This window comes from Adiantum capillus-veneris, chromosome 25, assembly GCF_014529385.1.
Source record: "Adiantum capillus-veneris isolate H3 chromosome 25, ASM1452938v2, whole genome shotgun sequence".
In the NCBI taxonomy this organism is placed as follows: domain Eukaryota; kingdom Viridiplantae; phylum Streptophyta; class Polypodiopsida; order Polypodiales; family Pteridaceae; genus Adiantum; species Adiantum capillus-veneris.
The window spans coordinates 16,848,966-16,859,637 of record NC_140955.1 but is presented as its reverse complement, the minus strand read 5'-3'; the positions used below and the strand labels follow the sequence as shown (position 1 = coordinate 16,859,637).

At 38.7% G+C, this 10,672-nt stretch overlaps 1 pseudogene; it reads left to right on the top strand.

The window, feature by feature from the left end:
* Nucleotides 1-2,575: 2,575 nt before the first annotated feature.
* Nucleotides 2,576-10,672, top strand: part of LOC147424485 (uncharacterized) — a 34,480-nt pseudogene continuing 26,383 nt past the window's right edge.

The following is a 10,672-nucleotide window of genomic DNA, read 5'->3' as shown; positions in this document are numbered from 1 at the left end:
AAAGAAGAATATTTGATAACAAATGGTATTATAAAACTAGTTTTCCTTTAACATTGACATATGCAATTACAGGTCATAAATCTCAAGGAATGACAATCATGAACAAAACATTATTGATAATTAAAAATTCATTCAGTCCTGGACTTGTTTATGTAATGTTATCAAGAAACACAACAAGAAATAACATGAGAATATTAAATATATTTAACCAAAATGATTTTGAACCAATGCCTGAAATTCATTAGCAAATTATAACTAGTATAACATATCTACATTCTTTTATTTACTTTTGTAGATATTGTTTCTAACTCAATACCAACATAAACTACACAATGGGATCAGGCGATGAGGTAATTGTACTATACTTTTATCAAATCCTAAAAGTTAATAAATCAATACATCGTAATAAATCTATTGTGTTCAAAAAGGCAAGAATTGAGTTAGAAAAAGAAGACAAAATGCTTCAAGATAAAAATAAAAGATTTCATCTTTTTGATTCACAAGTCAAGCTGGCAGCTACAACAGGATATGAACCCATTCAATATATCAATGGTTTTCAAAATAAAGATACATTGCGAGAGTTTATGGATGGATGAAAGAAATTTCTAAATCAATGGTCAAAAGAGCATACTAATGGAGATATGCCTGCTGATGGTAAATAAATTTTCTTGCTTCTTTCAAAATCATTCATTTACATAAATATAATCATTTTTTAATAACAAAAAACGTAACATTATATATCTATTGTTAAATTCATTTATGTTCATTACACAAATATTCTAACATATTTTCCATATTTAGAGTGAAGTTAAAAATATTAAACAATTAATTTCATCAATATTTTAAATTTATGGTTTGCAGGATTCACAAAATATATCATAAAAGTATTAAGCAAAAACACACATGTCTTCAACAAAGACATGACACACATAGAAGCACAAACTATCCTTGACAATTACACAAAGGGGATTTTATCCTATTGTGAAATTATATTACACTTTAGATACGATGTCAACTTACAAAAAATCACAGAAATAAACAGAAAAATGGGACATATATCAAGAAATATTTTGAAGATCATCACAAGACACCAAAATCAAACGAGTATAATATAACTCTACAAAAAAGGTCCAAAAAATTATCCAATTTCATGAGCAAAACAAGTACGAAGATAAAATATCTTCAAACAAAGCAAGTGAGAAATTTAATTGATTAAAATATACATAATAGAAGTTCTAAAATCTATAAATAGCTAGGTTATATGAGCTCATGATAATTTCATGATTAATTTTTTTGCTTCGCAGATATTTTTTCAACAAACAAACACTACAAGGGATTGGGAGTGTACCGGGGGTAACACCGGGGCAAATACACTTACAATTATTTCTGCCAAAAAAACCAACGATCCCGGTAATATCCCTGGTAAAACCCCTGGTATGATAATTCTGGTAAAACCCTCGGTAATTTTGGCGACATTATCGGGGGTTTTATTGCGAGGATTATACCGTGGTCTATACCGAGGGTCTGCAGTAAAAGTTATCGGGGGTTATACTGGCTCTATGAAAAAAAAAAAAGGCAAAGTAGGGTATATTGTAGTATGGAAACCCCAAACGACAATATGCCACACTTTGCCCAAATACACTCTTGTAAGGGTGCGGCGTAAATGTTATACTGAGCATAACGTAATCAACAGTCATGCCATAAAGTAAAATACCATAACATTAAACAACAAGTGTCTTGAGAGACCATAACAAAGAGATGCCATAACATAATAAAACAATTACAATACCATAACATTAAAACAACAAGTGTCTTGAGAGACCATAACATAATGCGATTGTATTGATAATTTTGTGATTACATATTGTTGCATGTAAAAGATGCAACATCATATGATAGATGGAGGATTATTACAAAATAAAATGATGTAGGGACATCACCGAGTCCCTAATCGGAAAGCTCATCCTCACGCAATGGGGATGGCGGCACTCCCTGCACATAAATAAAGTTGTGCAACCTTAATGAGAACTTGCATATACGTGACATAGAATACATACTCGCCTCATAATTGAAAATACTTACATTAATGTAGAAGTCCTTGGATATCAGCTTTATTTGATGCCAATTGTAGCCATGAGAGCTCACTTAGTCCTTCTCTAATCGAGTCCATCAAACTCCCCTCACTGCAAATGAAAAACATTGAGAAAACAACCCTTAAACCATGACATTAATGACACACATGAACTTACAAAATAGCATCAAATCAATGTGTTACCATACCAGGTCTCGGGGTGGGTGGATCCCAAGGATCGCGGGATGCCATATCTGTAATTGAACAGCATGTGTGCGTAGTCGTGTATGTGTGTGTATGTGTCTGTACGGTATGCGGTATGCGGCATGTGTGAGTGTATGCGACATACGGGAGCGTATGAAACATGCGACATGCATATGCATGTGAGGTATGCGTGTGTGGTATACGTCTGCCTATGAGTATGTATATGCGTATCCATGTAGGTGTGCGTATACATATACATATACATGTGCGTGTGCGATATGCGTGTGCGTGTGTATGTATATGCGTATGCATATGTGTATACGCGTGCGGTATGCGTATGTGTGTTCGTGTGTGTATGCGTGTGCGTGTGCGGTATACGTATGTGTGTGCATATATGTATGCGTATACATGTGTGTATGTGTATACGTATACGTATGTGTGTGTATGTGTATGTGTGTATATATACGTATGTGTATGGATGTGTGAGCATATGTGACATACGGGAGCATATACGTGTGCATATAGGTATGTGTGTGCATATGCATATGAGTGTATGCGTATGCATGTGCATATACATATCTGTATACATATACATATGCGTATGTGTATGTGTGTATAGTATATGTGCACATGTGTATACGTATGTGTATGTGTATGTGTGTATAGTATACGTGTACATGTGTGTGTGCATATGTGTGTGTATCCGTATGCGTATATGTATGCATATGTGTATGCGTATACGTATGCATATACGTGTGTGTATGTGTGTGTACGTATACATATGTTTGTAAGCGTGTACGTATATGTGTGCATATGCGTATGTGTATGCGTATACATATGTGCATGTGTATGTGTATGTGTATGCGTATGCGTATGCATATACGTATACGTATGTATGTGCGTATGCGTATGCGTGTGCATGTGTGTATGCGTATGTATGTGCGTGTGTATACGTGTGTATGCATATGCATGTGCATGTGTGCATGTGCGTATACATGTGTGTGTGTGTGTGTGTGTGCATATGCATGTCTGTGTGTGCATATGCATGTGCATACGCATATGCGTGTGCGTGTGTGTGTGTGTATGTGTATGCGTGTGTATGTGTATACATATGCGTATGCATGTGTATATGTGTGTGTGTGTGTGTGTGTGTGTGTGAGTAAAATGGAAAGAAGACAAAAAATAGAGCACTTACCTTCTTGATTTAAGTGGAGGAGGATGTGAATTCGGTGAGGGATTGCGTACACACACACCTGCAAAATCACAATACACAAGTGCATGAGAGATGCGAGAGACAATGTATGTGTGAGACAGAACCATGAGAGTCATTAAATAAAAATATTGTCCATTCTCTGAAATTGACCTCAATGATATCCTGTATGGTGGCACAATATTGTAACTATGTTGTGTCTAAATTAGTGTCAGATGCACTTTCTCTTGACTTTTGTTCAAACTTTTCCATAATGCCACAATTAAAAGTATTTCTTTTCTTCTCGTACTACACAAGGCACATAGATTGAGGTAGATTTGTTCTAATAATATATACATCAACCTCAAATCTAGATAAATATATAGACTTGGAGGAAACTTACATGATGATCACATCCTCTTGTACACTCCCATTCGGTTTTGGTGACTATCTCCCCATTGTCTTTCGGCCTTTTGAAGTGCATCACACAACCATTGTATATTACAATTTTTTGGCATCTTGCAAAGGTCATTTAAAAATGCTTGAAGCCTACTGCTTTGACAAAATGCTTGCCTTGCTTGCCTCTTCATATTTCTCGGTCCACTTATCCATCTCTTGCATGTTGTAAAAGCAATAGGGGAATTTTTTTATGTAAGGGGTTTTTTAATTACCACTTGAACGCACGTTATACCAAGGTTTTTTTGAATACCTCTTGAACATACCAAGGGTTTTATAGTAGTGGACTCCCCGAGAAAGGAGAGGGACACTCATGAATTGAAAGGCTGTAAGGTAGTCTTTCTTGAAGTCTATGGTCAAGGTATAGGGTACCCTCCCAAGTGTGGGAGATGTCCCATACAAGAGTGCAAGGCTGGGTGGCTACCAAACATAGAGATGAGAGGGGTCAAATCCATGACGAAATTGCAAGGCAAGGGCTATTGTAGAAAGGGTTGTTTGCAGAAAGGTAGATCCCTCTCCTTCTTGCCAGTGAGGGGCAGTGCATATGCACACCCACGCTCCCCTTCTCTCTCACACACCTCTCTCTCCCTCTCCTTCGGGATGTTGGGCTACGCAAGGACGACCCACATCTTTGATTCTCTCTCTCTCTCTCTCTCTCTCTCTCTCTCTCTCTCTCTCATTTGAGGCAAAGGCTTCCCACCATAAAAAGGAGGCAAATTTATGTGGAGATTACAAGACAAGGCTACTAGTGCAAAGCAATCAAGAAAAAGAAAATCCATAACAAGAAGGCAAAGGTGAGCTGCTACTAAACGTTAACAAGTAGAAACAAATCCACAATGAGAGGGCAAAGGTGGACTGCTGCTAGATGTCAACAAGTAGAAACCGATCTTGGGTGAGATTCCAAGGTAGGCATGGCTATGTTTTGCTAAGTGTCTTGGGTTTGATCTTGTTATAGATTAATGATCTTTTTTAAAACTTGGCTATTTCCTTATTTATCAAAATAGGAGTGTTCATTAATTGAATCTCCTATTATGCATTGTAAATTCTATCCAAAACAAATTTCTAATGTTTTACATGTTAATGGGTACTAAAGTTGAAGAATGCAAGGGCATAGGTATTGGGTTTTCAATTGTGTTGCTTCCATGTTCTTAATGTGTTATTAAGAGCAAGTAACACATGGATGGAGTGTGCATGCACACTCATTCATACCCACACTAACACAGCATGGGTATCTAGCCGAGTTAATTAGTTAGCCCATACCAAATTAGGAATCATGATTCATTGGCAAAAGACATATTTTGTAGAGTCTTGATCAAGGCCAACACATAAGATAGAGGGGAAGTACTCTTTTTCTTGAAATGCTCTTGCAATTTAACGGCCTTTACATCTACGTAGCCATGGTAGGTCTTTTTCTCATGATCATAATTGCATTCGAAAGAGATCGATTGCCATAAAAAAAAACATTCCAGGAGATATTCGCTTGTTAGTAGGGTTACAGTGTAGATGTCCTTCTCCCTCAATTATGCCTTTCCAATTTAGGTATCATACAAAGAGGATCAAGCACCGCATTCTCATGGGGGGTATGAAAGCTAGTGACATGATTGGAACCACTGATAAGGGGAGGTACATTTAAGATCAAGATGCAAGGTAGAGGTTGCTATCTGCAAGGAAAAGATGCCATGTTGCAATTGCAAGGTAGGTGTTGTTGTTACAATGTTGGGGCAAAGTTCTTGGGACTATCTATGCTAAGTGTGAAGTTGTTTCCAAGGCCAGCTAAGTGTCAAATGGCTAGCCTTCAAGGTAGACCATATTCATTTGGGAATTCCTTCAATTGACTTACATCCACGGGTTAAGGGGTAAAAGTGGGCAGACATAAAATTGGGTAGATGGACATTTGAACGGTAGTAAGGATGCGATTGTTCTCCTAGTGAAATCAGCTTGTTTGTTCTTCAAGCCTTGAGACCTAAGAATGGAGCTTTAACAAGCAAGGTATATGATGCGGCTAGACTCAAGTAACCTTATTCATGCATTTTCTAAGGGGGATTCAATGCGTGTGCAAAGTAGATGTATCAATGCAAAGTGGGAAGGTAGTGACCACCATAAAGAGGATACTCTCCAGGTTTGAGAAATCTTGGCTACTTCAAAAAGAGGCTGCGAAGGGCATCCTTCCAGACTCAATGTTTGTTACATACCTTTTATGAATGTATTAGCAATATCCTTGGATCTTTTAGAAAGGTTAAAGGAGCAAAGACATAATTAGAACGTCTTTAAGTATCACATATATTGATTTAAGCTATCTTTTCAAATCTACTATAAATGTTGGTAAATTGTGGATGTGGTAAAGATACAAATCTATTGCAGGAAATTATATGGTAGAGATAAAATGCGAAAAGCAGGCCCGATTTGTACTATGTTTTTTTATGTTTGTTAGGTGTAAAATCTCCCTCAAATGACTGGGAAAAGAAGCTCCGTTGATGCTTTACAAGTGCTTTTAAATTCTTCCTCATGGCAGGCGATTGGGGAAAAGAAGCCAATGTGTTCTTCGCCAAACTATCCATTTTACAAAGAAGACTTTGGCCAAATTTTGTGGCAAATTTTATGGGGCAAGAATGGTCGTGGAAGACCTCCTGGTTTTGAAAATCCCCATGGAGGGGATTAGATGGGGATGGGGGTTTTTAATTGAGTTCATGGTGGGTAGGATTTAACGAACAGTTGATGGACACTTGGAATATCTCCTGGGGAGTTTCCTTCCAGGTCGACGGATTGCACCAAGGTAACCATTGACAAAATGTTCATGAGGCCGTAATAATAAGAAACAAAAAGAGGTGAATAAAGCAAGGTCTCGCTCCCAACCATTGTAACATGGTTTCAAATATTTTCGGTGGAGGATTGGATGGGAGATGATAAGAGAGGTTGAGTAATTGAAAGGAACCTTGTTTTGTTGGAAAAAAGAAACTAATCTAGAAAGGTAGAAACTTCATGGGAGCTATCCCTTTGCCAATATGTTTTTCATTAAGACACCCTCTATTGAGATTCCCAACACTAAGAATTGGTACCATAATGAACACTTAAATGAATTAATGTTAGATAAAGGCCCTTCCCAAAATCTTAAGAAGAAAATTAGAGTTAAGTGTTTTGGCGTTGTTTCTCCACATGATGGACGAGTCAAGAGAGTCCAACCTCAGAGAGAGAGGGACTCGATCCTAGAGAAGTGTGTCCTGCTTTGCAAGAACTAGACTATTGTAGAACTATTGTAAAGGAAAAAGGAATCAATAAACCACAATTAAATAAGGTGGGAGTGACCGGTAGAGAGAACTATCCAAGAGGAAACCCATAGTGTCATAATAATCAATATCTAATTCTCCTAAATGATTTTCTCATGTTAAACTGATCATTTAATGTGGGGAAGTGCCAGGGGAGAAAAAGCTAGAATATTGGTTAAGCTAGCAGACCGACCACAGTAGGGATCCAAAGGAGGGAAAATAGGGATCCAAAGGGGGGGTCATCTGCAAAAGAGCCATGTGCAACAATGGGCTAACAAGACCCTTAGGTTCAGTCCATTAAGACTTCCAAAATGCTAAGGTTCCAAAATTCAAAGCTTGTGTCCAAAGGTCAACCCTAGGGGAAATTGGATGCTTTGTGTGTAACTAAAAAGTCTTTGCATATCCCTACATGGAAGGGGGTGAGCCCTTCTTCTAGGGGATGAGAGAGAAAGTCACACACACACACAGGCTCCCTTTACACAAAGGGAAATAGGGACACATGTCAGCTCCCTAGTCCAGATGCCCACAAGGTGTGCCCAATTCCTATTGGATGGCCTTGGAGGTGGACCGATGAGAATTAGGCTAGAGTAAATCTAGTTTAATTAATTTAAAAACACTTAATAAAAGAACCAATGAGAATTAAGTCTCCTAGAAGACTATTGGACAGTCTCCCAAGGGGTCCAATGAGCATTCAGGAGCCCAATGGCTTGCCTGATTCCTATTGGCCAGGAGGCAAGGGGGTCCAATGAGAGTTTAGTTTAATTATTAAATTACCTAAAGCTCTTACAAAAGGGGAAAGGGGAACACATGTCAGAAGGCTATCACTTATGCTGCTTAATAGCCATTGGCTTGACTTGGGGAGGTCCAATGGGGAGCCTGCAAAGAGCAATTAGCAAGAGGGCTCGCCCAAGAGAGAGAGGGGGCTGATTTTTGCAAGGCATTATCACACACACACTCACACAATCTCATGTGTGGAGAAAGAGAAGACTATCTCTTCCCAAGCTTTAATGGAGAGCTCATCACCTACTCCAAGCTTGTGAGATAGAAGCCTACATCAACACACTCTTGGCATGTGGATGCAAATCCAACCCAGAGCCAAGCTTCAATGCATGCTCATCTCCTCTGCCAAGCTAATTACTAATCTAAATCTATGCTAATATGAGTGATTATGTGAGGAGATGTACATCTTTCTCGTAAGATACTCCTTCTTCCTCTCAATCTACTCTCATACCCTGCTAGCTCTCACCATCTTCGAAGGTGTGTGAGGTCTTGGGTCTGAGAACGGGGATAATTAAAGTTGTGTTTGCTAAGTGTTTTGCTTAGTGCATGAAGCTTTCATCTTCATTGCACTAGCTAGTCTTGAAGGAGCACAAAGAATTGTATTGTACAATATCTCTCTTGATGGGAGAAACCATAATACAAAGCCTTTTGGAGGGGGGACCGGCTCCATGCAAATCCGGTCCTCAACTGTTGTCAATAGCTTAATTTCTCTCTCTTTTGAAAGTATTGTTGATGCTATCGAACTAGGTGTTATGCATTTTGTTGATCTCTCCACCCAAGCACTCTTGTAATTCTCATTAGGAATCTATTCTAATGAAATGCCCACTATGTTCATGCTAATTTCCGCTACACATAAGTTTTTAGGGCATTAAATGTTACACATAGTTACATGCTATCTTCTGGTTTCTCTATTTTCTGTTGTTTGTGCTACTTTTTTAGTAGTTAGTTCTACTCAGGATAGTACCTACCCTCTACAAAAGGTTTCACATTAAATCAGGATAGTACCTACCCTCTACAAAAGTTTTTAGGCCATTAAATGTTACACATAGTTACATGCTATCTTCTGGTTTCTCTATTTTCTATTGTTTGTGCTACTTTTTTAGTAGTTGGTTCTACTCAGGATAGTACCTACCCTATACAAAAGTTTTGGTGGGTAGGTAGCTACAAGGGTCGTAGGAATCGATGGGTTAAATCATCGAGGGAATATAAGTAGCCACATTAGTAAGGTATCTAGGAGGGATTAGGGAAGATCATGGCATTTGGCCATTCCTCACCAATTTCCCCCTTAGGCTAGTTTCATCATCAGGAGGAGATGTCCTGATGAGATGCTAGTCCCAAGAAGGAGGGATGCCCATAAACAACTCGTGGTTGTGGGGTGTTTGGGGCATATCCCTCATAAAAATAGTATCAAAGCATAGTTTTTGGAGAAATAAGTCGGTAAGTGAGGATTCAAATTGATCACCCACCACAAACTTGATAATGGATGCATTTGTTTGATCTTAGAATAAATGGGTAGTTGGTGTGGGAACTACTTGTCTGATACCTTGTTAGCTCAATGGAGAGGGTAGCTATAAGAGACAATACAAATCAAGAGTGGCACGGGACTTGGTTAGACTGATTTGAGATGTTACACGTTATGGCCAGGTTAGCCTAATCAAGAGTCATTCATGATTGGGTTAGTTGGTTGGGTTGGAATGGATCTATGGTTTTTGAAAGAGATCAATGCTACCTTTCTCGTAGATGGAATGAAAGAAAAGGATGGTTTTGAAATTAGAGGATCTAGATGTGGAATTTCATGTTGTTGATTCATGTTGAGTTGACTTTGGCTGTTGGGTTGTAGCTATGGAACTTTGTGTTAGAATCCAGACGTGGAATTTCATCTTGGTTGATTGGACTCTAGTGGAAGATTTTTTTTGAAATGAGGATCTTGTGGTTGTCTCTCTAGTGATAGTTGGGAGTGATGTGGAATCTTGCATGTGGTTTGATGACGATTTTGAATGGGCTTTTGATGACGGGAGTTGATGGTGCTCCTTGGATAAGGTTGGATTGCTTGGTATGACTGAATGACCTGATGGAGTTTTCTCATGTGAATCTTACTTGGAGCAGTTACACATGATTGCAACCACCGATAAGGGGAGGTACATTGAAGATCAAGATGTGAGGTAGGGGTTGCTATCAGTAATATGGAAAAGATGCCATGTTGCAATTGCAAGGTAGGTGTTTTTGTTACAATGTTGGGGTAAGTTCTTGGGACTATCTATGCTAAGTGTGGAGTTGTTTCTAACGCGAGATAAGTGCCAAATGCGTAGCCTTCTTGAGGTGTGTCTCTTGAAGTGCACCAACTATAGGAGATCCCCAAGAAGGAACTTTCAAGTAAGCACTTGATTTCTTTGAGAAGATGCTACATAAGGGTCTCCTTCTGACTCTAGAGATCTACACAAACAATCTTGAAATAAGCGCCATGATTAGAATAGTTGATTTAGTGGATTCAATTCTTGAGGAGTGCGCAAGGTTGAGGTTGCCATAGATTGGTATGGGTTGGTGGACGTTTCTCTATGGATAGTTATGCCAAACATGGTGCCATCTTAAAGACCCTATAAGTGCTCCATGGGACACCATTCTTTGGATGCGTCCTTGAATCACACTAAGTGCTCCATGGGACACCATTCTTGGGATGCTTCCTTGAAGCACACTAAGTGTAGGCTATTC